A 22,293-nucleotide genomic window follows, 5' to 3' on the forward strand; every position below is an offset into this window, starting at 1 on the left:
TGATATCAAGTCCCCTTTATAGTACAATTGCAATTGTAATCACTACAGCGCACGCTGACACCTGAGTGCGGCATCAGCTGTGTGATGAAGATAACCTGAGTCCAGAATGAGTCATGACGCCTGCGCAGTAGATAGCATTGTATTCCTGAGAGATTGTGAACAAGACGCTAGCAGTTCAAAAGCCAGAGACCAGGCGGTTCCCCACATGTAATAAAGCTGCTGCTCTGTAAGCCAGGCAAGGAGGGGGAAGGGTGGTAATTAACTCTTTCTCCTCACATAGCCCAGCACCCAAGAATGACATCAATGCTCCATAAAATTATGCTATCAACCTGGAAAAATAAAGTGATAATAGAGCGCCAGTACCTTGCAGCAGTGTCCATGCTCAGAATCACATGTAATACAAAAATCAATACAAATACTAAAAAAAATAAAAAAATAAAAAAAAAAAAAATGCACTAATGACATGGAAACTGCACCTAAAAAACTGCAGCATGTGAACAATGTATCCTAAAAATGGTGGAAACGCAGACAATCAGCAAGAGATATATATACCTTTGAATATATCAAAAGGGTAATGCAATTTCATGGATTACAACAATCAGGTAACCAATATAAACAGTAGGGAAATTATCAAAGATGAAAAAATATTCCATAAAAATCGATGATGCCATAATTCATAGTACCAAACTGAATGGTCAGTTCTGTAACAGTAACTATCTTTCTAATTAGAATGTATATTCAAAAAAACTCAGGATATTCAACACAGCAACCAATGTGATTGATGGTATAAATAAATCCTATCATGGGGAAAAATTATTTCTTTTTTTCTTTTCTATTTTCCTTTAGATAGAACTAGAGGGCCTATCAAACCCAAACGAAAAAATTTTTTTGGCTCTAATGAAAATCAGAAAATAGCAAAAAAAAAAAAAGCATATAGGTACATGAAAAACACCAAATCGACACAAGAAGGGCCCTAAGAATGTCAACACCAATCAGGCCATGAGGAAGCCAGTGAAGGACAAATCCTCATTGATGCCCCCAGGTCTGACCGTGTTCAATTGAAAAATCCATCTGGACTCCAACCGCAATAATTCGCTCAGTCTGTCAGTTTTGCGAATATTGGGTTCGATCCTCTGCAAACCCACCACAGTAAGGCCCCTAATTTGGCTATTATGACATTCCAAAAAATGTGAAGCCACTGAGCTCAAGCTTTTACCCTTGGCCAGGTCTGATCCAGCCAAATTAATGTTGGAAGTGTGCTGCTGCACACGTTTACGCAATTCTTGGGATGTCTGTCCAATGTAAACTTAGTGGCATATTGATAGGGAATTTAGATTGTGCGCCCCATCGGGGACGGTGATGAAAATGTGTGCAAACTGTAAAGCGCTGCGGAATATGTTAGCGCTATATAAATATAAAGATTATTATTATTATTATTATTAAGTGGTGATGGATGAGAAAGTCAGGAGAGAAAGAGGATAATGATCCCCTCTCAGTTGTCCGTGTTTGACGAGAGGGGATGGAGTAAGCAACCTTGAGTGTTACCCAACCACCAACACACCATGGACTTGGACCTCATGGAAGCACCCGACACATGAGTGCCCTCTTCCTGCACTATCGTTAACATGATGGCAATATTCTTAGTATTAGAAATAGTGCTGGCTACTGGGTTGCCACTCTGTTAGATCCACGGTACAAGAGTAATTTTTGCCATGATAGAGTATCGAAACATGCTTGTAGACAAACCAGCAGAATAACATTGAACATCAAACATTACAGACATTAATTAGGGACAAGGAATTAATAATCATGCCAGCTGATAAGGGCGGGGCGACAGTGAGATTTCCTGCTTCATATGATATGCCTCTAACTTTATTTGATTTTTTCCAGGTTTTATGTTATTTGCATTTCTATTCATTTTTTTATTTTTATGAGCTCTTGTTTTTATTTCGATTTTTATTCTTAATTTTAGTTTTTATTTTTCATTTTAATTGTTATTTAATTTTTTTTTTATTTTTCATGATTATCATTATTATCGCTATAATTATTATCCTTTCTAATTTTCCCTTTCTTCTATTTATATCCAATGTTTCCATTATCCTTTTTTTTTTACTAACATCCATACTTATCATATATTGTTATTACCCCAGGAAGAAGAAATTTTGTGAAACGGCGCTCGTCGGGTGGGCGGTGGGGAGCCTTCCAGCATTCATTTGTGCGCACTGTCTTTGTGCCATCTACCTCTATACCCTGCTATATTAAGGTATTTATCATTTTTGTGTCTCCTATTCTGGTCTCTTACATGTCATGCCAATTACCTTTGGCCAAGGATACTTTTTCATTTATATGTGTAATTAGTGCCTTTGCACTTGGTGGATAATTTAGCAATAATAGCTTTGCATTTACCACTATCATTGCAGCAATACTTTGCTATCATTGTTAACTCCACTTGCTTAGCATATGCTTTCTTCTTTTGTTTCTTAGATTTGGCATTCTAGTGAGGGTTAATTTTTTTCCCCTCTGGTTTGTTATGGAGTTCAGTCTTATCCCCTTTTTGACTTCTTTTACACAACATCTTGCCACCATTCTTTTTTTCCCCCACCAGGACTCTCTCGGAGCTTTTAGATCATTTTTTTTACACATGCTCCTTTACTCTATTAGGACTATTTTTCCCACCATCTTCTTATACAGAGGCAACACTTCCTTTTCTGACACGTCATTTCCGGTGACGTCCTACAGAGGGAATGCATTCCTCCATACACCACTATGATACTGCGGCAAGATACATGGGAGGGATATTCTTCCTATGGAGCACCGCATCACTTCCGGTCATGCAAGCACACAGGACACTTCGGGGTATGCGTCACAGCAGTTGTGACATGACATTTTGAAGCCTTACTTAAAGCTCCTCGGACATAATCAATACAGCACCATATCCCCTGCACAGTAGTGCTTAACCACAGCGCCATAAGACACTACTTTTGAGAAAGTCCCACTGGTGAGTGCACTCCAGGTTTACCTACATGTCGGTTATGCTGTTTTGCACCTTATTTTCTTCCCTTTTTTATATGATATACAGCTCTGCCAAAAATTAAGAGAATACTGCACAGTTTTATAAAAATCATAGAATCATAGAATCATAGAATCGTAGAGTTGGAAGGGACCTCCTGGGCCATCTGGTCCAACCCCCTGCTCAAAGCAGGATTCGCTAAATCATCCCAGTTAGATGTCTGTCCAGCCTCTGTTTGAAGACTTCCATTGAAGGAGAACTCACCACTTCTCATGGCAGCCTGTTCCACTCATTGATCACTCTAACTGTCAAAAAGTTTTTTCTAATATCTAATCTGTGTCTTCTCCCATTCAGCTGCATCCCATTTCTTCTAGTCTTTCCTTGTGCAAATGAGAATAAAGTTGATCCTTCTACAATGTGACAGCCCTTTAGATATTTGTAGACAGCTATTAAGTCTCCTCTCAGTCTTCTCTTTTGCAAACTAAACATTCCCAAATCCTGCAACCTTTCCTCATAAGACAGGGTTTGCAGACCGGTCACCATTCTGGTCGCTCTTTTCTGAACTTGCTCCAGTTTGTTGATGTCTTTTTTAAAATGTGGTGCCCAAAATTGGACACAATATTCCAGATGAGGTCTGACCAAAGAGGAGTAGAGGGAAATAATTACTTCACGTGATCTAGACTGTATGCTTCTGTTAATACATCCTAGAATTGCATTTGCCTTTTTTGCTGCTGCATCACACTGTTGACTCATATTCAGTCTGTGATCTATTAGTATACCCAAGTCTTTTTCACATGTGCTGTCACTTAGCCCTATTCCTCCCATTCTATATATGCTTTTTTCATTTTTATTGCCCAGATGTAGTACTTTGCATTTCTCCCTGTTAAAAACCATTCAAATCAGCTTCTCTACATGTCTGGCAAGTGACAACTATTCCAGTTTCAGTTGAATTCCAACCAGAGTACATCTCATTCTACTTAATGTGCTTCTGATTAGGTGATCACCTGAACCAAATCTTATTTAATGAAGGAAAGTGTAAAAAAAACCCTGCTGTGGTGTTCACAATCCTCTTGCAATAGGACAAGCTGGATGGCAAAACAAGTGCTAGTAATATCCCAAAAGTAATAGGAATGAAAAAATAACTTTTAACCATGCCAAAGGAGTTGAAAAGAAAAGTCTTGAATGAGGGAAAGAAGGGCTCAATTCTGGCTTTACTAGCAGAGGGATACAGTGAGCATCATGACGCCTCCATCCTTAAAATTTCTAAGACGGAAGGCCATTACAACAAGGTCAAGCAGCAGTCATTGAGGATGACAAAGCTGCAGACCGGCAGAGGGTGAAAACGACTCTCCACTGACCGGAATGACCATCATCTTATTCAAATGTCATCCAGCAACCACAGGATGACATCAAGTGATTTACAAAATGAATGGCAAATGGCAGCTGGAATGAAGTGCATGGCAAAAACAGTTTGTAACAGGCTCCTAGAGGCAGGGCTCAAGTCATGTAAAGCTAGAAAAAAGCCTTTCATCAATGTGAAGCAAAGGAGAGCCAGGCTGAAGTTTGCCAAAGACCATAAGGATTGGACCATAGAGGACTGGAGTAAGGTAATCTTCTCTGATGAGTCTAAAGCCCCCTTTACATTTAGCGATGCACCAGCGATCCCGACAACGATACGACCCGGTCAGGATTACTGTTGCATCGCTAAATGGTCGCTAGTTAGCTGCCAAACAGGCAGATCTCACAGAGACGTAGCGACTCAGCAGCGGTCGTTACTTACCTTTCAGACACGGCGTAGTAGTTTATAGAATAAAATTGCAATTTACATTTTATTCAAAAATCTATATATATAAAATTGAATGTGTGTGTGGGTATGTATCACCAACCAATCATGTAGCATCTTTCATTTTCACCAGAGCTGTTTAAAAGAAGCTGAGCTGTGATTGGTTGCTATGAGCAACAGTTTTCCTTGCAACCAATCACTAAGCATCTTTCATTTCACCAGAGCTGTTTAAGAGAAGCTGAGCTGTGATTGGTTGCTACGAGCAACAGTTTTCTCACTCTACGACAACACCTCAGCAGAAACTGACCGGGTGGGAGAAATCTAGCTTCCCCGGCAACATAAGCTCCCAGCCATTGTCTGCCCCCAGAAAGGAGCAGAGAGCACATGACAGAAATGAATCACCCCCTCCCGTGCCCATATACCCATCACACATTTTCCATCCCATAGGCACATCTTCCCTCTTAAAGGGATCTTTGTATGGAAGTCAGGGCAAATCCATCCAGCTCTTTGGTTCTGACCCCAGGCCCCTCTTAAAGGGATCTTCAGTATGAAAGTCAGGGTAAATCCATCCAGCGCTTTGGTTTTGACCCTGGCTTCTCTTAAAGGGATGCCCGGTATGGAAGTTAGGACCGTTCCACTCAGCGCTGTGGTTCTGACCCTAGGGTCTCTTAAAGGGATCATTGGTATGGAAGTTAGGGCAATTCCACTAAGCGCTCTGGTTCTGACCCCAGGCCCCTCTTAAAGGGATCCCTGGTACGGAAGTGAGGGCAAATCCACTCAGACCTTTGGTACTGACCCCATGCCTCTCTTAAAGGCATCACCAGTATGGAAGTTAGGGCACATCCCTCAGCACTCTGATTCTGACCCCAGGCCTCTCTTAAAGGGATCATTGGTATAGAAGTCAGGGCAAACCCATCCAGCGTTTTGGTTCTGATGCCAGGTCTCTCTTAAAGGGTTCCCCGGTATGAAAGTTAGGGCAATTCCACTCAGCATTCTGGTTCTGACCCCAGGCTCTCTTAAAGGGATCCCTGGTATGGAAGTCAGGGCAATTGCCTTCAAATGCTCTGGTACTGACCCCAGGACTCTATTAAAGGGATTATTGGAATGGAATGGAAAGGGATCCCAGGTATTGAAGTTAGGGCCATTCCACTCAGCGCTCTGGTTCTGACTCCAGGCTGATGGGATGATGTGGGATATTAGGGGTAGTAGTCCGGTGGCTCTGACTGACGGGATGCTGTGGGATGTTAGTGGTAGTAGTCTGGTGGCTCTGGCTCATGGGATTTTGTGGGATATTAGGGGTAGTAGTCCGGTGGCTCTGGCTGACGGGATGATGTGGGATATTAGGGGTAGTAGTTCGGCGGCTGTGACGGGATGATGTGGGATATTAGTGGTAGTTGTCCGGTGGCTATGGCTGATAGGATAATATGGGATATTAGGGGGAGTAGTCCAGTGGCTCTGGCTGATGGGACGATGTGGTATATTAGGAGCAGTAGTCTGGTGGTTCTGGCTGAGGGGATGATGTGGGATATTAGGGGTAGTAGTCCATTGGCTTTGACGAGATGATATGGGATATTAGTATTCTGGTGGCTCTGGCTGACGGAATGATGTAGGATATTAGGGGAAGCTGTCCGGTGGCTTTCACGAGATGATGTGGGATATTAGGGATAGTAGTCCGGTGGCTCTGGCTGATGGGATTGTGTGGCATATTATAGTGAATGTGGCTATGCGGAGTGGGTGGGGCTATATACTCAGCTTTATATATATAGATATAATCATTATAATTTGTTATAACTAACCGTAGTTAGTTACTATGCCCGGGCAGCGCCGGGCTTTTCAGCTAGTATACCTATAAAGAGAAAAATCAGACAAACTGAAAATTTTGCAGTGGTCTCTTAATTTTTACCAGAGCTGTGTACTGATTATTCACAGTGCAATGTTTTAAGCAGATTTGCCCTTCTTGTTCACAGTCCTGTTTGCCAGTAGCTGTAGAGTGGTCATCCTGTACTTTGCATTAGACCTATATATATCTTCCTTAAAATGAGAAGATCGGCTACGTCACCATACTGTTAACTCTATGTTCACCATTTCAAGACAGTCTTTTTCTTTTCTTTTTACACTTCTTAAGTTCAGCATACTATTGCTTTAGTTTTCTGTACTGCAGAGTTCCACCTTTTCTGCTTGATACTGTTTTTCTCAGAAAAATGTACCCGACATACATATGTATGTATGTATGTATATATATATATAAACTTTTTGTGTACCCCTTTATCATTGACCTTATTACAGAGCCTTTTCATGGATCAGGTATATTTACAAATTATTTTGTTTTTTTATGCCTTTTAGTTTTGATGAAGGCTTTGTAATCCGCCAAAACATCAAATGTTTCATACAGTGGATGCACCTGTATCAATAAAGCTTTCTTATTTTCTCTGCATCTATTTGGAGTGCTGAATCTATTTTTCACAGAGTAGTAAATTAGTGTCAGGGTACCGAGTTCTACACAGGAGTAGTACTTTGCAGCTACATGCTGCACAAACCTAACCTCATTACTAAAGATGAGTGAATTTGTTCGGATTTTGGCCTCGAATCTCATTTTGACATTTTCGTGCCATATTTGAATACTATTCGAGCCGAATGTATGTCTAATGATCAGTTCCAAACATATTTGTTAATTTCTGCTCCCATTGACTCTAATGACTTTTGGCTGTGTTCGACGAATATTGCAAAAACATTCTTCGATACCGATCGTATTCAGAACGGAATCCAAATTAATTCACTCATCTCTACTCATCACTACAGGCTTCAGAGAACACCACAGTAGCTGCTAAGTTATACCATTTCCTAGGTAGGCCCATTCCTGTGGCGCAGTGTGTCCAAAAATCCACAGGTTGGCATAAGAGCCTGCTCATCACAGCGATGACCGATACATCACTGTTATGTTGTAAACAGGCTAGGAATTAGGTATCCTTTGTAGAGTACTCGGGACTACGACATACCCTTTCACTGCAGTTTGAAATGTTTTTCTATTTTATAATATATGATAAAATCAATTATGTCATTCAAAACTACAACTTGTCCAGCAAAAAAACAAGTCCGGATATGGCTCTGCCAATGGAAGGATAAAAAGTGTGTGGGTCTTGAAATAAGGGTAAGAAAGCAGAAAGGAGCAAAAACAAAAAAATCACTTGGGAAGGAAGGGGTTAAAGTTATTTACAGAAAGAATATCACTTGAGAGAATCATGGGATCATTTTATTCTCCTAATTTCATCTACTGTATTTTATTTAATATTCTCCCCGATCAAAGAATGATTTTGTAGCAAACTATTGTTTTGATGTTAATTAACATTTTCATATAGAATTATGTATTGTTCATTATAACTGGAAGTTAATTAACCTTTTGTTGTTTCCTGATTGTATGTCAGCCTTGTAATTTACTGCATATTATATAGCACTAATGTCTGCATATGTCTAAAGTTAGACTGTATAATAAAGTTGAGTTGAGTTATATTTATTTTTTGAAAAAATATACATGTATTCAAGTTCATTCTTTAAAGTACCGTTTCAATTTCCATTACTATTACTGTTCGGGTATGTTCACACATCATTTTTGATGCCTATTTAATTAAATTTGCAGTAACATTTTCTTGTACAACATCAAGTGTGAGCAAACCCTTAAAGGCATGACATTCTAATGGGTGAGGGTCTGACTGCCATGACTACATACTCTACAATTCTAATGATGAAGTGGAACATCCTCTGGTATAGGACTGCAACGCAGCCACTTTGCCGTTATAGATAGGAAAATGCATTTAAAGAAAATCTAACAGGTAATACTGTACATGCTGGCTCATACACAAATAGCATGTATCAGGCTGTGGCGATATGATTTCAGCCATGTATGTATAACTCTGAAACACTGCAGCGTTTCAGGGAAAATATAGTTTACTAACTACCAGGGGTCAAGCCTAATGGGAGACTAGTCGGACAGGCAGATCCCAGGAGACTTCTGTAAGGTACTAGCAGGAACGCGGGATGCAGTGACAAGCAGGAGGCAGAGCAAGAGTTAACAAGTATTTTATGCAGAGAGATAACAGAAGTGAATACTCCGTGCAGTGAGTGAGGGAGTAAGGGAATATAGTAAACTAGCTGAAGAGCCCGGCGCTGCCCGGGCATAGTAACTAACTGTGGTTAGTTATAACAAATTATAATTATCCTCCATCCCATAGTCCCATGCCCATATACCCATCATACATATCCACCATCCCATAGGCCCGCGCCCATATACCCATCATACATATCATCCATCCCATAGGACGGTGCCTATATACCCATCCCACATCCTCCATCCCATAGGCCCGTGCACATATACCCATCATAAATATCCTCCATCCCATAGTCGAGTGCCCAAATACCCATCACACATCCTTCATCCCATAGTCCCATGCCCATATACCCATCACACATCCTCCATCCCATAGTCCCATGCCCATATACCCATCATACAAATCATCCATCCCATAGGACGGTGCCTATATACCCATCACACATCCTCCATCCCATAGGCCCGTGCCCATAAACCCATCATACATATCCTCTATCCCATAGTCGAGTGCCCATATACCCATCACACATCCTTCATCCCATAGTCCCATGCCCATATACCCATCACACATCCTCCATCCCATAGTCCCATGCCCATATATCCATCATACATATTCGCCATCCCATAGTCGAGTGCCCATATATCCATCACACATCCTTCATTTCATAGTCCCATGCCCATATACCCATCATACATATCCTCCATCTCATAGTCCCGTGCCCATATACCCATCATACATATCCGCCATTCCATAGTCCCGTGCCCATATACCTGTCATACATATCCTCCATCCCATAGTCGAGTGCCCATATACCCGTCACACATCCTCCATCCTATAGTCCAGTGCCCATATACCCGTCATACATATCCACCATCCCATAGGCCCGTGCCCATATACCTGTCATACATATCCTCCATCCCATAGTCCAGTGCCCATATACCCATCACACATCCTCCATTCCATAGTCAACCATTATGACATCATAATGAGTGGCGGGGCTTGCAACCTATTATGACATCAGAGTCGCCATGGCAACCATTGTGACATCATAATGAGGGGCGGGGCTTGATACGCACACACTGTTTCCCCAGTATGCAAATAGGGGCATTATGACATCATAATGAGGGGCGGGACTTGACGCACACACACTTTTTCCCCAGTATGTAGACAGGGGCAAAATTGTTTGGTGAATTGGAACGCGCGGGGTTAAAATTTCGCCTCACAACATAGCTTAGGACGCTCTCGGGGTCCAGACATGTGACTGTGCCAAATTTTGTGGCTGTAGCTGCGACGGTGCGGATGCCTATCCCGGACATACACACACACATACATACACACACACATACATACATACATACATACATACATACATACATACACACTTTGAGCTTTATATATTAGATGGGGAAAGAGCAACAATAGAAGGTCAAATAACAAGCTAACTTATCAGTCTATGGTTCCTGGTCAGCGGAGGCTGGAAAATCCCATGATGGTAGCATAGGTGACGCAAGGAGTCTGATACGATCCCGGAGAAAAGTGTTGCACAGTCTCTGGGTGACGGCGACGTTTCCTGGATCCCTCACACGTGGTCTTGTGGTCCTGGAACAAGCTGCTGGCTGAGAGGAGGGCTGAAGCTCCGCAATAAGCGCACAAAATCCCTGGGTGAAGGCCGCAGTCTCACTGTTACAGACAGTACGCACCGGAGGATTAGTACTGTGCAGCGTGTCGGCAGTTATCAGCGGTTCAGACAGGTTGGTGCTGTAGAAGTCAAAGGTCAGTGAGGAAAGCACGGGGCATGGAAGGGTGCGACTTGGGTCTGTAGATTGGCGTTGGTCAGCGGAGAGGGAGTCAAGCTTCTCCTGGAGTACATGCTGGGTACCTGCCAAAAGCCCTGATTTCTTGCGCACAGTCCCCTTTATACCACACCCGCCCCCTTCAGTCAGATGCAAAGGTCTGCTCCACTCAGAAAGCCCTTCCCCTGGCAACAATGGTGACAGCCACGACAGTTCTGGCCCAGACACCCGAGAGACATCATTAGCCCGGTTCATCTTCCAACACTTTTCTCACTATACTTCATGCCGAGAGACATCTGAGAACTGGGGACCCACCTGTCTGACTAGTCTTTTGTGGGACTAGTGCATATGGCTGAAATTATCAAGCCAGCACCTGATACATGCTGTCTGTGGATCGGGCAAGTCTCTCTCACCCCTCCAATCTATCTTAGGCTAGTTTCACACTTGCTTTTTTTTGCAGCGCGTTTTTCCCGCAAAAAAACGCATTGAAAAAACGCATACAAAAGCATACAACTGCTGCGTTTTTTTCAAGCATTTTTATGAGCATGCATGAAAAAAACGCAGCGTTTTTAAGCGTTTGTATGCGTTTTATTGCGTTTTTACCGCGTTTGCGTTTTTTCCAACATTGGATGTCCCCTCACACTAACCCAAACCATGACTTTACTAACCCTAACCCTGACCCTAACCCTAACCCTGACCCTAACCCTAACCCTAACCCTGACCCTAACCCTTAACCAAATCATACTTAACCCTAACCCAAACCCTAAACCCTAACTAACCCTAACCCTAACCCTGACCCTAACCCTAACCCTAACCCTAACCCTGACCCTAACCCTAACCCTAACCCTAACCCTGACCCTGACCCTAACCCTAACCCTAACCCTAACCCTGACCCTAACCCTTAACCAAACCATACTTAACCCTAACCCTGACCCTAACCCTAACCCTAACCCTAACCCTGACCCTAACCCTAACCCTAACCCTAACCCTGACCCTAACCCTTAACCAAACCATACTTAACCCTAATCCTGACCCTAACCCTGACCCTAACCCTTAACAAAACCATACTTAACCCTAACCCTGACCCTAACCCTAACCCTAACCCTGACCCTAACCCTAACCCTAACCCTAACCCTGACCCTAACCCTTAACCAAACCATACTTAACCCTAATCCTGACCCTAACCCTGACCCTAACCCTTAACCAAACCATACTTAACCCTAACCCTGACCCAAACCCCAACCCTAACCCTGACCCTGACCCTAACCCTAACCCTAAACCCCCTTAACTAACCCTAACTCTAACCCAAACCCCTAAATTCCATGGTTAAAAAAAAAAACGCATATGCAAAAAAACGCATACATGAGCATGCCAGTGCGCACATATGCGCATCCATAGGCTATAATGGCCATTTTTAGCGCAAAACGTGCGCATATGTGCGCATGCGCTTTTTTGCAGGGCCAAAAAATGCAACATGCTGCGTCTGGAAAATACCAACGCACACCCCAAAAAAACGCAGCGCATGAAAATCGCATACATGCGCTTACAAGCGCGCAGGTATGCGCACCCATGTTAAATATAGGGGAAAAACGCATGCGCACATATGCGTTTTTTTCCAGCGCTAAAAAACGCAAATGTGAAACCAGCCTTAAACCTTGCTGCCTGAATAATCCACCTGTCCCCCCACTACTCCCCGGCCTTTCCTCTCTGCCAATCCCTTCATTTGATTCCTACTACCTAGGGACTCCAGGTCAAAACCCTAATTATGGCAATCAAAGCTAACTACAACCTGTCTCATTTGGTACTCCCATAATGCTTGCCCATGAAGTGAATGCAAGGCCTGCTCCAAATTTGGACGCACCCCAATAACGCTTTGAACAGACTTCCTGGAAGTCAACATAAAAGCAAAGTTCCCATTATTATTTATTTGGTACTCCCATACAGATTGCCCATGAAGTGAATGCAAGGCCTGTTACAAATTTGTACGCACCCCAATAACTCTTTGAACAGATGTTCTGGATGGCCTCATGAAACCAAAGTTCCCATTATTCATTTGGTACTCCCATAATGTTTGCCTATGAAGTGAATGCAAGGCCTGCTCCAAATTTAGACGCACCCCAATAACCCTTTGAATCGACATTCTGGATGGTCACATGAAACCAAACTTCCCATTATTATTAATTTGGTACTACCATACTGTTTGCCAATTCATTGAATGCAAGGCCTGCCCTGGCCCAAAGTTACACGCACCACAATTACCCATTTGAACAGATGTCCTGGATGTCCACATGAAACCAAAGTTCCCATTATTATTAATTTGGTACTCTCATACTGTTTGCCCATGAAGAGAATGCAAGGCCTGCTCCAAATTTGTACGCACCTGAATAACGCTTTGAACCGACATACTGGATGGCCACATGAAACCTAAGTTTACATTATTCATTTGGTACTCCCATAACATTTGCCCATGAAGTGAATGCAAGGCCTGCCATTCCCCAAAGTTGCATGCACCCCAATAATCCTATGAAGACACGTTATGGATGGCCACATTAAACCAAAGTTCTTATTATTTATTTGGTACTCCTATAATGTTTGCCAGTGAAGTGAATGCAAGGCCTGTTTCAAATTTGGATGCACCCAAATAACCCTTTGAAGAGACATACTTGATGGCCACATGAAACCAAAATTCCCATTATCCATTTGGTACTCCCATAATATTTGCCCTTGAAGTCAATGCAAGGCCTGCTCCAAATTTGGATGCACCCCAAAAACCCTTTGAACCGACATACTGGACAGCCGCATGAAACCAAAGTTCCCGTTATTATTCATTTGTTACTCCCATAATGTTTTCCCATGTAGTGAATTCAATCCCTCCTCCAAATTTGGATGCATTCCAATAACCCTTTGAAGAGATGTCCTGGATGGCCACATGAAACCAAAGTTCCCATTATTCATTTGGTACTCCCATAATGTTTGCCCATGAAGTGACTTCAAATGTTGAGGCTAAAGAACCTGCATTGGAGAATTGCAGTGATGAGGCTGAAGAAACTGCATTGGTGATTTGCAGTGGTGAGCCTGAAGAACCAGCAGTGAAGCACTGCATTGTTGATACTGAAGAAACTGCAGTTTAGAATTGCAGTGTTGAGCCTAAAGAACCAGCAGTGGAGCATTGCAGTGTTGAGGCTGAAGACCTGGCATTGGAGCATTGCATAGTTGAGACTGAAGACCCAGCATTGGAGCATTTAAGTATTGAGGCTGAACAACCAACAGTGGAAATTATAATTGTTGAGGCTGAAGACCCGGCAGTGAAGCATTGAAGTGTTGTGCCTGAATAATCAACCGTGGAGAATTGCAATGTTGAGGCTGAAGAAACTGTAGTGGAGAATTGCAGTGTTAAGGCTGAAGACACAGCATTGAAGCATTGCATAGTTGAGGCTGAAGACCCATCAGTCGAGCATTTAAGTGTTGCAGCTGAAGACCCGACAGTGGAACATTGAAGTGTTGTGGCTGAAGACCTGGCACTGGAGCATGGCATATTTGAGACTGAAGACCCGGCAGTGGAGCATTTAAGTGTTAAGGCTGAACACCCGACAGTGGAACATTTAAGTGTTGAGTCTGAACACCCAGCAGTGGAGCATTGCAGTGTTGAGCCTGAAGAACCAGCAGTGGAGAATTGCAGTGTTGAGACTGAAGAAACTGCAGTGGAGAATTGCAGTGTTGAGGCTGAAGACCAGGCAGTGGGGCATTGCAGTGCTGAGCCTGAAGAACTAGCAGTGGTGAATTGCAGTGTTGAGGATGAAGAAACTGCAGTGGAGAATTGCAATGATGAGGTTGAAGAACTGACAGTGAACAATTGTATTGTTGAAGCTGACTAAACAACAAAGTTCACATTATTAAGAAGTCGGTCTCCCATACTGTTTGCCTATGCAGAGAATGCAAGGCCTGACCCAAATTTGGACACACCCCAATACCCACTGGAAGAGACGTGGAGGAGGGTCTCCTAAAAATCTGTTCCCATTACAAAGGAGCGGGTCTCCTATACTTGTAATACACATACAGTAAGTGTATGGGCTGACAAACATTTCCCCCTGGGGTATACAGCAACATACTGTCAAAAAAGGTTACGGGCATCATAAACACCCTTTAAAACAAAAATGTTGGTGTTGCATCACAGACCATGGTCACCATAATGATATAGTGTTGGTGGATGATGGGGATGAGTAGAAGAAGGAGGACAACAGCAAATAGACCAAATCAGGAAGCATGTACCCATGTGTGTGTGTGAAGAGGTGCATGGAAATAGACCTCCCAAAAAAAGACATTGAATGGACTTTATGTTACGCTGCTATCATTCGGTGGTGTAGAGAAGTCTGGCCCAATCCAGCCCTTGATCATTTTTAAAAAGTCAGTCTATCAACCTTTTCAGTTTACAGGTGGATGGGCTTATCAGATATAATTCCACCAGCGGCACTAAATACCTGTTCTGGCAAAACGCTAGTGGCAGGGCAGGACCTCCAAGGTGTACAGAGCCAGTTCATGCCACATGTCCAGTAAGGCACAGAGGAATCATGGAGGACGTTGGTACGGTCAGCAGGGTACTCCCTAAGCATCTTCCAAAACTTTCCACTCCTTGTGAGATTACCCCACGCCTCAGGGCCAGTGTGATGGGAGGGTCTGAGACTCTCCCAGAACTTTCTCAGTGTTCTCCTGCCTCTGCTCAATTGGAGTTATGTCTCGCTCGCCTGTACTTCTTGGTTTTCCACCAAACTGTGACCACTGAGGCCACTGCTTTCAGAATGGATTTTTTTAAATAATTCCACAACAAGGGCCCTCTGGTACTGCACCATTTTAGTACACCTGTCTGCCTCTGGAATAAGAAACGTAAAGTTCTCCGTGTAGCGTGGGTCTAGAAGTGTCACCAACCAGTTATGACTGTCACCCAAAATTTGGAGAATGCGAGGATCATGGGAAAGGCAGCATAACATAAACTCAGCCATGCATGCCAGACTGCTAACAGGCAAGACTTCCATGTCCTCACCAAGAGGACGACATAGCATGCTCTCCTCCTTGTCCCAGTCCTCAGGCCATCCACACTGAACAGACGGTATGACAGTTGTGCTTGTAGTACCATCTATAGTGCATTAAATTAGCTCCTGTTCTTCCTCCACCTCCACTTCCTCATTGTTACCCAATCCACATTGGGATAAAATGAGCCTGGGCTGTCTATAATCACCCTGTATGGTTCCTTGCTCCGTCTCATCATGCTCTGGCTGCAATGCATCCTCTTTGATTCTGAGCAGAGAGTGTTTCAGAACACAGAGAAGCAGGATAGTGAAGCTAATTATGGCGTCATCACCACTCACCATCTTGGTGGAACCCTCGAAGTTTTGGAGGATGGTACATATGTCTGACATCATTGTCCACTCCTGAGGTCTTATATGTGGAGTGTGATCTGAATAGCTATGGCCTTGCTGATGCTGGTAGTCAACAACTGCACTCTTCTGCTCACAAATCCTTTCCAACATCTGCATTGTAGAGTTCCAATGCGTGGGAACATCGCACAACAGTCAATGAGCCGGAAGATGCAAACAATGCTGAAGCACGGCAAGGGGGGCTGAAGCTATAGCTGACTTTCTAAAATGGGCACACAGGTGGCATACTATCACTAGCAGATCCGGCAGCTTCAGGTAGCATTTGAGAAACCATTGAACAGCGAGGTTAAGCACATGGGTCTGGCATGGTACGTGTGTGAGTTTGTCTCTCTTCAAAGCTGCCACAAGGTTCCAGCCATTGTCACAACCATGCCTTGCTGTAAGTGTCAGCCACAGATCTGACTGTTCTTCCAGAGCTGTCCACAACTCTTCAGCATTGTGCGGTTTGTCACCTACGAATATTAGCTTCAATACAGCCTGTTGCCACTTGACTGATGCAGTGCTGCAGTGCTTCCAGCTTGTGACTGATGTGGTCATTTCAGAGATAGAGACTAAAGAGGAGGAGGTGCAGGAGCTGTAGACTGTGGGCGCAACCCTGATTGACATAGAGCCAGCAATCCTCAGAATCAGGAGGACGTGTTCCATCCCAAGGTCCGACTGGGTCCCGGCTTCCACTATGTTAACCCAGTGTGCCGTCAGCGAGATGTACCATCCCTGGCCACAAGCACTTGTCCACGTGTCCGTGGTTAGGTGGACTTTCCCTGTAACTGCATTGTTGAGGGCACGGCTAATGTGGGACACGTGCTTCTGTAATGTGGGGAGAGCACACTGGGAGAAATTATGGCGGCTTGGGACTGAGTTCCATGGGACAGCTGCCACCACCAGGTTGCGGAAAGCTTATGTCTCCACAAGCCTAAAATGCAACATTTCACACAAGCAGACAAGAAATATGTGAATTTAATAGTGTTGCCTGTGGGGCGTTGGCTGCGTATTTGCACTTGCGTTCCAATGACTGGAGTATGAACAACTGAAAGCAGGGCTGGGACAAGGACGTGGACATGCTTGATGATGGTGCTTGTTGAGTGTGTGCAACAACAGGTGCAGGGCAGGGGGCATCTTTGCAGCCACCATGGACAAGGGATTGGCTTGCACGCACAACAGCGGAAGAAGCAGTGGTGTCACCCGCAGACACTGTTCGTGAACCCTGGGGTTCGGACGACAAAGTCAGGGCTTTGCTGCCATTTGCCTGATCATACTGGTGGTAGTGAGGCGGGTAGTTTTGCTACCCATGCTGATGCTGGTATGGCGGGTTGTGCAAATGACCTTTTGGGGGTTATCGGCAGAGACTTTAAAAAACAACCAGTGAAAAATGAGGATGAATGAACTCATGGAGATCAACATCCAACACTGCGGAGACACCATCACATGTTTCTCCACGCAGTGATTCTAGAGCAATGCCCCCATCCCTTATGGGAAATATGTAAAAACATGCAAAAAACAAGCCGCGGAGACACCATCATATGTTTCTCAACATAAGCAATGACTAGCCAGGTCTTTCCCCGGGAAGGAACAACCACGGGAAGGGCAGTCTCCAATGAAGGAAACCACCTATGCCAAAACATGGTATCCATCCACAGACAGCTGTTTCGGGGTATTGCCCCTCATCAGTGTGGAATAGGAAACTAGCCAGTAGGAGCAATGCCTAGTAGAAGACTGTGAAAAATGAGGATGAATGAACTCATGGAGATCAACATCCAATACTGAGGAGACACCATCACATGTTTCTCAACGCAGTGATTCGAGAGCAATGCCCCCATCCCTTATGGAAATATGTAAAAACATGCAAAACACAAGCCACGGAGACACCATCACATGTTTCTCAGCGCAAGCAATGACTAGCCAGGTCTTTCCCCAGGAAGGAACAAACACGGGAAGGGCAGTCTCCAATGAAGAAAACCACCTATGCAAAAACACGGTATCCAACCACAGACAGCTGTTTCTTTTCTTTCTTTTTTTTTAAAAAACCATTCAGGTTAGTTATAAACAACTCAATATAAGCTCATCAACTTAAACGTCGTTGTTTCAACTCTCATCATCATGGTTCATATTTATTTTAGTATAACAAACCAAGGGTATACACAAAAGACATCCTGAACATCAATAAACATCACTAAAATTCACTGATATTTGATCAGGTGCTGCAATTTTTTAAATTTCCAGACACCCTCTGCATCAGAACCACCACTGCCTTTGCTGTCTAATTTATAAATCAAGTATAATCTAGAAAGGATCAACCCGACACACTTATTCACAGATACATGCTTCTCTGTTATGATTGAGTCACCGTAGGAGGCAAAAACAGAAATGCTAGCTAAGTCCAGAAAACCAGAGAGGTTGGCAGCTATCGGATTGCAGACCCCTGATCCTATCACAACAACTAACAGTAGCCGTGGGGGGTTCCTACGATGCCCTAGACCCCTCGATCACAGCCGGAGAATTAAATAGGCCTAAAGAAAGCAAGGGGAAAACTAAACTGCCCCAGAGCATACCGCAAAGCAATAGGCAGCCCCCAACATATAATGACTGTGAAGCAAGATGAAAACACTAACACAGACAGAAAGACAGACTGAGCAAAGGCGGGGCCCAAACTACCTAGATAGGAAAGAACAGGAAGGCTGCTGTCTGCAATCCGTGAAAAACCCTATGAAAATAAGAGCCAACAGACTGACAGTGAAAAAGGCCCTGAAGACGCTAAGCTTCAAAAAGCTATGTCAGTACTCAGGAATATTCTGAAGACAGGGCAACTGGCAAAAGGAGATTCAGCTCATCCCAGCAGGGAATGGCAGAATCCAGAAAAGCAAGGAAAACAAAAACAAAACATAAATGCAAACAGGCAAAGCAGAGAACTTAGCTTTAGAGAAGCAGGAATCAGACTGGTGTCCTAGAAGTCCAAAGAGAAATCACCCGCAGGGCAGAAGGGCGTCGGCAGCCTTATATCCAGTCAGTGACTCCACTCAGCCAGTCATCCTCATTAGACTCAAGTGCCTGATAATCAGGCTCATTACCTTCCTTTACCAGAATAGGGAGTTCACCAGACCTCAGTGACGAAGGGGAGGGGTCACCAAACCCTCAACCACGCCACCAGGGCGATCAGGGTGAGCCCGATGAAAGGCACGCACCAATCTTTTGGCATGAATTTCAGAGGCAGAGACCCAGGAATTATCCTCCTGACCATAACCCTTCCACTTAACCAAATACTGGAGCCTCCGTCTAGCCAGACGGGAATCCAGTATTTTCTCTACCTCATATTCCATGTTACCTTCAACCAATACAGGGTCTGGAGGTGCCACCCCAGGAACAACTGGTTCAACAAACCTCTTCAACAAGGACTTATGGAACACATTATGGATTTTAAATGTGACAGGAAGAGCCAAACAAAAAGAGACCAGATTAATAATCTCCAAAATCTTGTAAGGTCCAATAAATCTAGGCTTAAACTTAGGAGAAGCCACCTTCATAGCAATATTTTTTGATGATAACCACACCATGTCACCAATCTTAAACTGGGGACCAATGGTCCTATGTCGATTGGAAAACCGCTGGGCCTTTTCCTGGGAGAGAGATAACTTATCCACCACTTGGTCCCAGATCTGGTGCATTCCCTCCACCACAGTGTCAACACCTGGGCAGGCAGAGGGCTCTACCTGCCCTGAAGAAAATCGAGGATGAAACCCAAAGTTACAAAAAAAGGTGACATCAAAGTGGCAGAACTAGCTCTATTATTTAAAGCAAATTCGGCCAAGGGCAAAAATGAAACCCAATCATCCTGATCAGCGGAAATAAAACATCTCAAATACGACTCCAAGGTCTGGTTTGTTCTCTCTGTCTGCCCATTGGTCTGAGGGTGAAAAGCAGAGGAGAAGGACAACTGAATTCCCAGCTTGGAACAGAAAGTCCTCCAAAATCTAGACACAAACTGAACTCCTCTGTCAGATACAATGTTCTCAGGAATCCCGTGCAAGCGAACCACCTGTTGCAAAAACAGGGGCACCAACTCAGAGGAAGATGGCAACTTAGTGAGTGGTACAAGATGAACCATCTTAGAGAACCTATCACAAATCACCCAAATAACAGTCATTCTTTTAGAGACCGGCATATCAGAGATGAAATCCATTGAAATATGGGTCCATGGCCTCCTGGGGACCGGCAAAGGCATCAACAACCCACTAGAGCGAGAACAAGATTTAGACCGGGAGCAAGTCCCACAGGACTGCACAAAATTCCTGACATCATGAGACAAGGTGGGCTACCAAAAAGAGCGACTCACCAGATCTCTAGTACCAAAAATACCTGGATGACCAGCCAATGCAGAGCAATGAACTTCAGACATCACTCTCTTCTTCCACTGGTCAGGAACATACAACTTTCCACTGGGACAACGCTCAGGTTTGTCCTCCTGGAACTCTTGTAGAGCAAGTCTCAAATCGGGCGAGATGGCAGAAAGAACTACCCCTTCGCCTAAGATGGTAGCAGGCCTGGTCACCACAGGAGAATCAGCAAAGAAACTCCTAGAGAGGGCGTCTGCCTTGACATTCTTAGTTCCAGGAAGAAAAGAGACCACAAAATCAAAATGTGTAAAAAAACAAGGCCCACCTAGCCTGTCTAGGGTTCAAGCGTTTAGCCGACTCTAGGTAAATCAAATTCTTGTGGTCAGTGAGGACCACAACTTGATGTTTAGCTCCCTCCAACCAATGTCTCCACTCCTCAAATGCCCATTTCATGGCCAACAGTTCCCGATTCCCCACATCATAGTTACGTTCAGATGTAGAGAACTTTCGGGAAAAGAAAGCACAGGGATTCATTTTAGATGTTACAGGATCCTTTTGGGACAAAACAGCTCCTGCACCAATCTCAGAAGCATCCACCTCTACCTGGAATGGGAGTGAGACATCAGGTTGCCGCAAAACCGGGGCGGAGGTAAATCTTCGCTTCAGCTCCTGAAAGGAAGCAACAGCCTCCGGAGACCAATTCAACACATCAGCACCCTTCTTAGTCAGATCAGTCAATGGCTTGGCAATACTAGAAAATTTTGCTATAAATTTCCGATAAAAATTAGCAAAACCCAAAAACTTCTGGAGGGCCTTCAAAGAAGTGGGCTGAACCCAATCATAAATGGCCTGTACCTTGGCCGGGTCCATTTCAATAGTTGACGGAGACAAAATAAATCCCAAAAATGAAATCCTCTGTACTCCAAAAAGGCATTTCGATCCTTTGACATACAGGGAATTCTCCCTCAAGATCCGGAACACAGTCCGAATATGTTCCACATGAGAATCCCAATCCTTGGAGAAGATCAAAATATCATCCAGATAGATAATCAAAAATTTATCGACAAAGTCTCAGAAAATATCGTTCATGAAGCACTGGAAGACAGAAGGGGCATTAGTGAGCCCAAAAGGCATCACCAGGTACTCAAAATGTCCCTCCGGAGTATTAAACGCCGTCTTCCATTCATCCCCCTGCTTAATGCGGATAAGATTATACGCCCCCTTGAGGTCAAGCTTGGTAAACCAGCAAGCACCTCTAACTCTAGAGAATAGATCCGAAATCATGGGTAACGGATACTGATATTTAATAGTAATTTTATTGAGGGCACGATAATCAATACAAGGCCTTAAAGAACCATCCTTTTTGGCCACAAAAAAAAAACCGGCACCTAAGGGTGAAGAGGATGGTCTAATATGACCCTTCTCCAACGCCTCCTTAATATAGGACCGCATAGCCTCGTGCTCGGGTACAGATAAATTGAAGAGCCGACCCTTGGGAAATTTACACCCCGGGCTTAGTTCAATTGCACAGTCATAACTCCTATGAGGAGGCAAGGACGCAGACTCATTCTCACTAAATACATCATAAAAGTCCGCCAAATAGTCAGGAACATCATGCGACTGAGGAGAGGTGGAAAAAACCGGAGCCTCACTAAAGGCACACCGACAACCCCAACTCACCACAGACACAGACTTCCAATCCAAAACTGGATTATGAATTTGCAACCAGGGAAACCCCAGAACAACGGCATCATGCAGACCATGCAACACCAAAAATCTGCAATTTTCTTGATGGTCTGGGGCGATCCGCATGACCACCTGGGTCCAAAACTGAGGTTTATTTT

Source organism: Dendrobates tinctorius, unplaced genomic scaffold, assembly GCF_039654945.1.
Source record: "Dendrobates tinctorius isolate UK_male_01 unplaced genomic scaffold, ASM3965494v1 ptg000030l, whole genome shotgun sequence".
In the NCBI taxonomy this organism is placed as follows: domain Eukaryota; kingdom Metazoa; phylum Chordata; class Amphibia; order Anura; family Dendrobatidae; genus Dendrobates; species Dendrobates tinctorius.